Below are 12,080 nucleotides of genomic sequence, written 5' to 3'. Positions count from 1 at the left end.
TAGTGATTACTACTTTGCGGTCCGGTTTTATACAAATTCATTGCATAGGATACCCCTACTCGTATGTCCCTTACACGAACACGTTGGATCATTGCATTTATATCAAATACAAAGTGGGTCGTATCCATAGTGTTACCAGGATAAGGTATCCAACCTTATCCTTATACTATAGACCCTCTAGGCTGTATCTTGAACATCGATCCCTGTATGTCTCCACATATAGTTCAATACTCACAAGGCAGCCTTGGATGTTAGTTTATTAGATTTAAGGTTATTAAGAGAAAATAGACAAACAACACAAACAATAACATTTATAGAATTAACATCTATAACTCTTTATTAATGACGGTTAATTAATAACACTTACTATCTACGAGTTTTGGGGCATAAAACCCAACAAATGCAACTAAATGTTAAACAAAATAACACTTTATTTTATTAAATAAATAATTTTTTGTAAAAATAATTTACAAACTATGAAACCACGAGATTTATGGCACAACCCAACAATTTTTAACGTGTCTTAAAGCTAGTAGGATGTACAAATATAAAATATAAACAGAGTATTGTACATAAAATAATAAACTAGGGCATACGTTATGCATCCAGTAACATCTTCCACTTGCCCTAGACTAGATGATGCATGTCTCGTAGACCCAGACTCTTTAGGTGACCTTCAAACATTTTAGTCGTGAGCGCCTTTGTAAATGGATCAGCAACATTGTGCTCCAAAGTGATCTTCATAATGATCATGTACCCTCGATGCACAATCTCCCGAATGAGATGATATTTGTGCCCAATATGCTTCTCTCTCTTATAGCTCCTAGGCTCTCTAGAAGTTACTACATGACCACTATTATCATAATAAAGGGTGATAGGCTTTGACATGTCAGGAAAAACTTATAGATCTGTCAAAAACTTTTTAAGCATTACAGCCTATTTGGTAATCTCACAAGCCTGCTACATACTCTGCCTCCGTAATAGAGTTAGCAATACAACCTTGCTTTGTGCTTCTGTAGACTGTTGCTCCTCCATTAAGAGTGAACACTGGTCCTTATATGAATTTCTTGGAATCTCTACCAGTTTGAAAATCAAAATCAGTGTATCCTGTAAGGATCAAATCTTAGCTCCATACACAAGCTGGAAATGTGTAAACACCCGATGCGGAAGCGGTTCATAGCCCAATTTTAATTTTACAGAAATTAATAAAACATAGAGGGCGGGAAGAGAATATGCATTCTAATTTAGCATGCCTTTTACAGAAATAGAAGAGGAAGAAGAGATCTGAAGATAATTTACCCTTGAAGACCAAAATATCTTCACGTTTCCTCTCCAGTCACGAACTCAATGAATTCTTTAGTCATGAATACACCAATGCCCAAAATTACAGCAAGCAAACTCCATATTTGGATACCACCATTGGATTACCTTGGTATTCTTGAAGGGTGAGAATCGTCGAGAGTTGTGGGCTTCAATTTAAATGGCAGAGGGAGGAAGAGTTTTTGTTTTGAGAGAAAAATTCTGCAGATAATGCACTTAGGAAAGTCTTACGTGTAATGTGAAAACCAAAGAAGAATATGAATCATATTCCCAAAAAAATGCCCCACTTCCACGTTTAATGAGAGACTAAAAGGGGAGGGACTTATCCAAATAACTCCCTCCATAACCAATTAATTTAAAAAAACAACATTTTAAAATAAATTTATATAATATATAATAACCAATTTACTATATATCATACATTAGACTATATGTTATATCTAATATAATATATAACCTATAATTTAGATTATATAATATAACCTATAGTTTAATATTCTCTCATTTAACCTATACTATTTAATATGAATCAAATTCATATTAAATTTAATCTATAGTGTTTATATGAATCACATTCATATGATTAATGTTTGAATCATATTCAAATATTTATTTTCCTCTGAAATAAAACTTATATTATAATGTATCATATATATTATATTATTTATATCTCATATAATTAATTTTATATTAATTATATCTCATATAATTACTTTCCTCCGTTAATTTTAACAATTCAAATTAATCCAAAATTAATTTGATTCTCATTAACCCCAATTGAACTACTGAGGGGACCTTATGAACCTATAGATTGAAGCACCAATGGTACTTGATTAATTAACTAAACTCTTTAATTAAATTAATCAACTTCCATTAACTGTCATTCACTCCATTAAAGACTAACGAATGCACTCTTCGCACTACAAATATATTTATGTGTCCATTGGATATAATCAATCGACAGTGCATTGACCCTTCACAAATTACTCGTAAGTATAGTTTGTCCAAAATTATCATTTTGTCTTTATAGTTACATCTAACTCCTTAAGTATCACTGATCCTCTAATGAATAATCAGTTATAGTCCAACTATAACCGAACCCCTCTCGGGCTAGGAGAGGGTGTGGCGCTACATTGTTCAAGCCCTGGAATCAGCCCTTAAGGGAGAAATTTCTCTATTTACTCTAATTATAGAGCATGAGTGAATTCCTTCTTATGTAGCTGCATTTCCAGCTCCCCAATCAGGTAAATCCCTAAAACGGTAGGCATATTGAGTCGGTGAAACTGGCCACTCTCACCCATGCAGATCAAAGAATCGTCTTCATAGGCTGGAGTTTGCAACTCATTCAAGATTTAGTCAAGTCACCTATAGTCATCTTAGTGAAATGTAAGTCTCTTCTAGCAACAGTATTATATGGAGAGACTATTCATTTCGTGGTCTGATCTTATACAAACTCTTTGTATATAATTTCCCTGCTCACATGTCTCCAAACGAATTATCAGGATCAAATCATTTATAGCACTTTACAACAATTTTTGTAACAACTACAAAGCGGGTCGTATTCGTAATGTCACTAGGATAAGGTACCCAACCTTATTCTATCTACTACAAACCATTTAGGTTATCACTTAAATATGATCCACCTGTATGTCTCCACATACATGTTTAAGTTACAGAAGATAACATTGGATCTTAGTTTATTGCTCTTGTGGGTTAATGCAACTAAGTGTCAAATAAAATACTATTATTTTATTAGATAAATAAAAAGTTTGCACGACACAATTACAAACTACAAGACCACGAGATTTAGGGCATCAACTCTAACAATCACCCACTTGTCTAAAGTTAGTGGGGTGTACACAAACTATTACAACAATACATAAAAACAAGAAACTAGAGCATACAATATGCACCCAGTATAAAATCTTCCACTTTTTCTAGACTGAATGTAGCTCGTTTTGAAGACCTAGACTCTCCAAGTGACCCTAAAACATCTTAGTTGTGAGGGCTTTTGTAAACGGATCAACAACGTTGTGCATTGAAGCTATCTGCGTGACGATCACATCCCCTCGATGCACAATCTCCCGTATCAAGTGATACTTACACTCAATATGCTTTCCACGCTTGTGGCTTTTGGACTCGCTGGAATTAGCCACAACACCACTATTATCACAATAAAGGGTGATGAGCTTTGACATGCCTGGATCAACTTCCAGATCAGTCAAGAATTTTCTAAGCCAAACAACCTCCTTGGCAGCTTCACAAGCTGCTACATATTCTGCCTCCATAGTGGAGTCTGCAAGGCACCTCTTCTTAGTGCTTCTCCGAACTATGGGTCTTCCATTAGGAGTAAACACTGATCCTGAAGTGGATTTCCTAGAATCCCAATCAAAGTCAATGTATCCTGTAAGGATCAAATCCTTAGACCCATACACAAGCATATAGCCCCTCGTTCTCTAGAGATACTTGAGGATAGTTTTAACGATAGTCTAATGGTCTAATCCTAGATTAAACTGATATCTACTGACTATCTCTACTATATAACAGATGTCAGGTCTTGTACATAATATTACATACATAAGGCTACCAATAGCCAATGCATAGGAGATCCATCTTGTCTCCTCAACTTCTTGAGGTGTCTTAAGACATTGTTCCTTAGATAGAGCAACTCTATGCCTAAAAGGGAATAATCCTCTCCTGGAGTTCTACATTGAATACTTGACAAACATCTTGTCAATGTATGATGCCTGAGACAAGGCCAACAATTTGTTTTTTTGATCTCTAAAGATCTGAATACCTACAACAAACTGTGACTCTCCCAAATCTTTCATTTGGAATTGGGCTGTCGGCCACAGTTTTATGTCAGTCAATAGACCTATAACATTCCCAATGAGTAGGATATCGTCTACGTGTAACACTAAAAAAGCTACTAACCTGTTGATGATTCTCTTGTAAACACAAGGTTCATCAACGTTTTGATAAAAAAAAATATAAGATTCGATCGTAATACAAATCCTTATAATTCAAGATCGATAAGCTTGTTTCAGTCCATAAATGGATTGATTAAGCTTGCAAACCTTTTGCTCTTGACCTTGGGTTATGAATCCCTCTAGTTGTTGCATATAGATGGCCTCCTAAAAATTGCCATTTAGAAAGACAGATTTTATGTCTATTTGCCAAATTTCATAGTCATAATATGCAAAAATGGATAGGAGTATCTGGATAGACTTCAACATGACAACATGTGAGAAAGTCTCCTCATAGTCAAATCCTTCAACTTGGATATAACCTTTTGCCACTAGTCTAGACTTAAAGGTTTGCATCTTCCCATCCACACCCCTTTTTATCTTGTAGATCCATTTGCAACCTATAGGTTTTACTCCATCATGTTGATTTATAAGGATCCCAGATTGAATTGAAGTACATAGACTCAATTTCAAGGTCCATAGCTTTGATCCATTTATATTTATGTACATCCTCCATTTCCTTCTTATAGGACAATGGATCCTTGATGTTGCCATCAGATATGACGGTTAGGGTTTTTGTTAAACTCATAGAACGAATAGGCGGGTTAACCTCCCACTACGTTGAGGTTCCCTCAACAGTTGAGGATGTGACCTACTAGATGAACCTACATCAACAACTCTTGTTGATGTACTTGGTTCTTCAATAACTCTTGCTGAAGGTTCATTAGTTTCGTTGGAAAGCTCATTCAATATTATCTTACTGCGTGGTTTTTGTCCCCTGGTGCGGTCTTTTTCTAAAAATGTAGCATTTTTCAATATAAATACTTTATTATCTTAAGAATCATAGAAGTAACCACCTCTCGTTCCTTTAGGATAGTCTACAAATTGGCACAATTTTGAACGAGATTTCAATTTCTTAGGATTAGCCTCAAGCATGTGTGCTAGGTAACCCCATATTCTGAAATGGCATAAACTACCTTTATGGCCATTTCATAATTCCAAAGATGTTTCAGAAACACTCTTGAATAGAACACAGTTCAAAATATAGGCTACAATCTATACTTCATAACCCAGAACGAATAAGGTAAATGAGCATAACTCATCATAGACTAAACCATATCCAACAAGGTTCGATTTCTTCTTTTTGATACACTATTTTGCTGAGGTGTACCAGGTGCAAAGAGTTGTGATAAAATTCTATGTTCTATCAAATAGTCCTAGAATTTCAAATCCATTTACTCTCCACCTCGATTAGTTCGAAGTATTTTAACTGTTTTACTGGAATTGCAGGACCAATTAGCGAATCAATAGCATCAAACACCGAGGAAGTAGAAACAATATTTTCAACAACAGTCTTTAAAATATTTTCTTCGGAGACATTCACACCTTCAGTTTTAACAAACTTAGTAGCAGTCTCAATAGTACTCTCAAAAGGTATAGACAAATTATCAAACTTAGAAATACTAGGAATTGCAACATTTTCTCCCAAAATAGTATCAGAAGCATGCATGGTAGATTCAACAGTGCTAAAACTAGATGCAAGATTTGTATTAGAAATTAATCTACTCTCGGAAATCCTAGCTTTTACTTGATCATTATAGGCAGTTTGACAATCTCATTAGGGTTTCTAGGCACGACTATAAAATCATGCATGTGATCGGAAGAATCACTTGATGTAGATTTTTCAATATTTGGACGGATTTCTCTCCCAGGTCCAATCAGGCTAGATAATGTCAAGGCAGAGGAGCTTATCTATTCTTTTCCTTTTGATTCGTCAATCAATCCTACCCAGAGCGTTTCCACTTTGATGAGAGAGGAAGAACTCCAATTTCATTCTGCTGAGAACGGAGTCCACGCACACGAACTCCATATTTGTTGATTTAAGCAGAAGGAACATTCTTAGACACATGCAACTTTCATTTGGCCTTCTCTTTGTATCTCACCATTTTTCTATAAGAATAATGAGTTCCTTGACGAGTACTCATCATTAGAAAGAATGAGTTCCTTGACGAGTACTCATCATTAGAAAAGGTTTAGTATGACAAGTCAACACAAAAATTTGGTAAAAAGACGGTTGAGAGAAGAACAAACCCACGATACAATGGGGAGATCTGCCACGATTAAACTACTAAAAATTCTAATTCAAAAAGTAATTTGAAAATAAAACACTGTTAGACTTTCTTAAACTCCCAACAACCGTCATTAAGGCATTTGCAACAATAACTTCATGGGCTTGCATGCTTGATAGGTTAAGATCCTCAGTTGAACGACTCACGGATTTAATTGTTATGCCTTCAAGACACAACGGCCTAAAGATTCCCTGAGGGCCTCAAAACAATCATTATCTACTGCCTTGGTACAGATGTTTCTTAATTAATGTTTAGGTTGACATGCTCTAACTTGACCTGCTTACTTTCCACAAGGTCATGAATAAAATGGTGTTTAATGTCAATATGTTTGATACGACTGTGTTGGACTAAATTTTTGGCTATATTAATCGCACTTATGTTGTCACAGTAAATATTCATGACATCTTATGGGACATCATACTCGATACTATTTGCTTCATCCAGATCAGTTTAGTACAACTACTCCCGACTGTAATGTATTCAGCTTCAGCCGTCAATAGGGAAACACGACTGCTGAACCACGAAGTCAAGTTGTTGCCCAAGAAGAAACAGTCTCCAGAAGTACTCTTTCTATCCTCTGAGTTTCCTGCCTAATCAGCATCATAGTAGCCAACTAACGAGCTACTTGTGTCAAATGTATACGATAAACCATATTCGCTTGTCCCATTTACGTATTTGATTATCCTTTTTGCACTGAGCAGATGACTGTTTTTATGACAAGATTGATATCTGACACACACACACCTACAACGAAAGCAATGTCTGACCTGCTAGCTATTAAATACAGCAAGATCCCAATGATGCTTCTATATAGACTTTCATCGACTTGTATTCTACCTAAGTCTTTTGACATTTTCACATGAGTTGGAGCTGGAGTTCTTTTGACACTAGCACTTTCTAAGACAAACTTATTCACTAAAATCTTGGCATATTTGTTTTAAGAGATAAAGATTCCCTCATTCAGTTGCTTTATTTGAAATCCCAGAAAAATAGGATAGTTCTCCTACCAAGCTTATCTTGAATTTTTCCTGTTGTCTCACAAGAGCTCGACCATCTCCTTTGACATCTCTTTGAAAATAATATCTTCAACATAAATTTAAAGAATCACAAAATTTTCATGAGATTTTTTTACAAAAAGAGTCTTATCAACTCCTCATCGACTGTACCTGTTGTTGACAAGGAATTGGGTTAATCGTTCATACCAGGCTTTGGGTGCCTGTTTGAGGCCATAAAGAGCCTTGTTAAGTTTATACACATGGTCAGGATGAGTAGGATCTACAAATCCTTTGGGTTGAGTTACATACACTTCCTTCTCTAGATATCTGTTCAAGAATGCACTATTTATATCCATTTGATATAGTTTGAATTTTAGAAGGCAAAAAATACCAAGCAAGATTCTGATAGCTTCAAGTCTTGTAACAGGAGCAAAGGTTTCATCAAAATCCATCTATTCTATTCGACTGTACCTTTGAGCCACTAATCTGGTTTTATTTCTAATGACATTGCCATTCTCATTTGTCTTGTTTCTTGAAAATCCACTTTGTCCCAATTATATTCACATATTCTAGTATGGGAAAGAGAGTCCAAACATCGTTCTTCACAAATTACCTAAGGTCTTCTTGCATTGCATTGATTCAACATTCATCTTCAAGAGTTTCTTTGACACTTCTTGGTTCAACATGGAGAAGTGAAGTAAATATTATTAATCATCTCAAGATAGTTGACTTTAACTTTCCTTCTGGTTGTCACTCTTTCTTCAAGATTACTAATTAAGTTATTAGAGGGATGATTTTTATGAACCCTGCTATTGCCTGTTACTACCCTCCATCTGCTCAGAAACATTCAGGTTACGCTCCATAAATATTTTCGAATTCATGTCAGTCGAGATGTTAGGGACAATAGTATTGACAAAAGAAGCAGTGTAAGAATCTTCTTACTCTGTAGAAGTAGAACCGAAAGAGCCAACATCATCTTTAATTACAACATTAATGGACTCCGTTACATTGCGAGTTCGTTTATTGTAGACACAGTTGTTGGGATTGATGCCATAAATCTCGTAGGGTCCTGTAGTTTGTAAACACTTATATGAACAAACTCTTTATGATGTAATAATATGAGATATTTTATTCACTTATGTCTATGAAATATGAGTTATTTTAATTGCATTAACCACAAACCAATAAACTAAGATCCCTGGTTATCGTTGTAACTTAAGCATGTACGTGGAGACATACGAGTGGATCATGCTTTAAGTGACTTAATTTTTCTTTTTGCGTTATTCATTGTGCTGCCATGATGTATAATATGCACTCACTTAGAAACATTTCCCACACTTTGGAATTTCTAACTAATACTTAGTTAATTCGTAGCTTAGCAATGCTTTACCTTTTACCCTTCAAAATTATGCTCAAACCTTCTTTTTGAATTTTTGTCTAAGTGTTTATCTATTCTTTCTAAACAACGCAATGAGGGCTTTGCACATCTCTAAATTTGGGAATGGGGAAGGTTTGAGCAGATGAGATCAAGAGTATGCGGTCATTAAGAAAAATGCGTTCATTTTTCATTTAATTTTTTTTTATATATATTTTTCATATAAACTCCAATGTCAACGCAAGGAAAACCTCAAAAACATTCCCGACCTAATAAGAGTTAGTTATAAAAGGAACCTGCTCGTAGTTGGATGTTCGCATGACACCCGTGGGAGCAAGCCAAAACGAAGGTGGGTTTCCAGGAACAACGCAATATGAAAAGAGAAAAAATGCAAAAGAAAAAATAAAGATGCAAGAGACAACTCCTCTGAAATTCATGAGTTAAAGTTGAAATTGGCACACAACCGAAGTTGGATGTTCGCATGACACCCCCGGGAACAAGCTAAAACGAAGAGTGTAACCATGATCAATAGTCTCTAATAAATGACGCAAAGTTTGACCACGCCATCCAGATGCATCAAGTTATTTTGATAAAGAAGAGGTAAACATTTTTTTTAAAACCAGAAAAACATCTTTGAGCAGAAATTTGTAGTATAGAAGAATAAAGTAGGGCTTTGATATGAATTGGCAAGGATAGAAGGAAATTGCGTTGTCAAGTAATGTACCTAAGTGGAGCATTCGGAGCAACCAATCGATGCAAAAATTTAGGATAGGAATTGAGCATTATTGTCTTGTAGAAGATATGCTTGAGGACAAGCATATATCTAAATTTGGGGTTGTGATAACTTGTAGAAATACAAGTTATTTATACTACTTTATTTAGATATTGCGGCCAAAGAAAGGAAAGTTGCGTCAATTGTATGGAAATGGGCTAAGAAATACAATAATTATAAATTATCGTCAATACACCCACTGACACCATTACGATGGTAGAAAAGAATATTTCAAGTCTGTTTTGCAGGAAATCAAGTCACTGTATGCACTCATGGCTCAAGAGAAAAATATTAACGCATCTACGTCACATTGCACCCATCATTCAGGAATGAATAGACGATCAACGCAATGATGGCGCATGCGACAATCGATCAAGAGCTTTGCGATCAACGCAACTTCAACTGCATGTGGTAATAAAAAAACAATACTGCATGCGGGCACACGATCGAAGATGCAAAGGAGCAACACAATCACGGAGGATTTTGACACGTGTACAACTAACCGTTATGCATTTTCGATGGATTGATTGCATAATAGAAGGAATATTCATTCCACCATTCTCGAAATTTCCATAACAATAAAGTGGGGACCACATGGCAGAGAGTCAGAGCATTCATCTAAAAATACCTTCAAAGAATTCACTGAAAGATATACTTGATACGAGGGATAATTGATACGAGGCTATTGAGAGAGAGGCTAATCTGAGTGCTGATCGAAGAAGATCCGGGAAAAAAAGAGACAAGGTCGAGAGGTGAGTCTCAGGGCGAATCATTCCAAATCCCCATCGTGAAGCTCTGTACCTAGATCAACTCTACCGGTTGAGCAAGCCTGAGAGGGAAGCTTATCCTTCCATTCACTCAATACGCTGGCAAGCGATTTCTCCATCCAGATCAGTGTCAAGACATTAGCACTCTTCTGTATCTGTTTCTAACTCTTATTTATCAATTGTACTTCATCTTCTTAATTTAAATAATTTACAACCATGTATCAAATGCTTGATTTTATAATTAATTGTCGTGATCATTTTCATTTCCACATTTCTATCTATTTTCGTTCCTCCATAAATCGTTTTCTCCACGATGTTTTCTTAATCCCTTGGTGATTAATATGAATTAAGTAAGTAATTTAATTCGTGCTAAAGAAATAAGGATGTTTAGCTAAAGCATGCTAGACGACATCTTCACCTATGAGAGCAGAAGTGAAGATGCCATTCTGATCTGTCGAAAGAAGGTTAGAAGAATGCGTTAACTAAAGCAAGAACTACTTCCAGAGATGGAAGCAACCTTGCGTTCACTACGTTCGTCCCTATTTCACCACAGAGATGTGGGAAACGCGGCCGATCACCGAGAGGTGTACACCAAGGGAAAGTGGAACATACTTATATCTTTAATGCAATTAAGAAACTTGCGATGTTTATATTAATTATCCTTTCTCTTTCTACTTCGCATATAAGCCTTACCACCGCATAACACGATCTTTGTATAATCTTCACAGTCAATCTCGACCTCGATATCTTGTATCATGTAACCTGTATCTTGTATCATCATAACTTAGGTGTATTTTATCGCACTTTACTTTTATCGCAATTTACTTTATTATCGCATTTTTATCGCTTATCTTTACTTTACTGCACAATTTACTTTATCGCATGTACAAACCACACTTTTATTAAGTTGGAAAAAAAACCCCGGTCGCATATATCATAATTGTAACTCGATTAACCTAAAACAATCCTTGTGTTCAACCTCGGATCACACCGAGAAACTTGCGATGGAATTATACTTGGTTCCAATGCAAGAAAAATTGTGACAACGCATAGCATACTACAAGAACATTCATTAATAACGCATATCTAGAAGTAGTATCGCATAAAGAAAATAAAGTCATCATTCATCCATGCGTTGTATGACATAAGATCATTGTCCACAAAATAGAAGCATCAAATCTATGTCAACAAGTTTATGGCATCATCGCATTTTATGTCATCAAGTTTATGGCGCTGTTTTCGGGGATTGGTTAACGGTTATTGTTTGAGAATGTTTGTGGTATTTTGTAGGACAGATCTCTTTGTACTGGTTGTTCAACGCGGAGAGTAGTCTAATAATTTATGAGTACTGGTACCGAACCAGAATTCGTAACTGACCTAGAGATCGAGCGTACCTTTCGCGCACGGGCACGCCAGAACTGAGTAAGGTGAAAGAAAGCAGCTGATATGACAGATAATAATGATAATGTGGCTCCCGCAGGAAATCAAGGGGCGGTACGGCTAGCGCAGGATCCAGTGTTCCTTGCTACTGACCGCAACATTCCCATGAGGAACTACGCGGTGCCCAATCTGTACGATTTTTCGCCTGGGATTTCGAGGCCTATAGTAAAGGTGAATGCAATGTTCGAAATAAAACCAGTCATGCTCCAAATGATCCAGAACGCAGGGGAATTTGGGGGTCTGCAAGGTGAAGACCCACATGCCCACCTGACCAGTTTTGTTGAAATGTGCGGCAACTTCTCATTACCTGGCATTA

The sequence above is a fragment of the Benincasa hispida genome, unplaced genomic scaffold, assembly GCF_027475165.1.
Source record: "Benincasa hispida cultivar pf3 unplaced genomic scaffold, pf3_genome.v1.1 HicScf312, whole genome shotgun sequence".
Classification (NCBI taxonomy): Eukaryota; Viridiplantae; Streptophyta; class Magnoliopsida; order Cucurbitales; family Cucurbitaceae; genus Benincasa; species Benincasa hispida.
The sequence above is the reverse complement of the archived record's forward strand: the minus strand, read 5'-3'. Positions refer to the sequence as shown.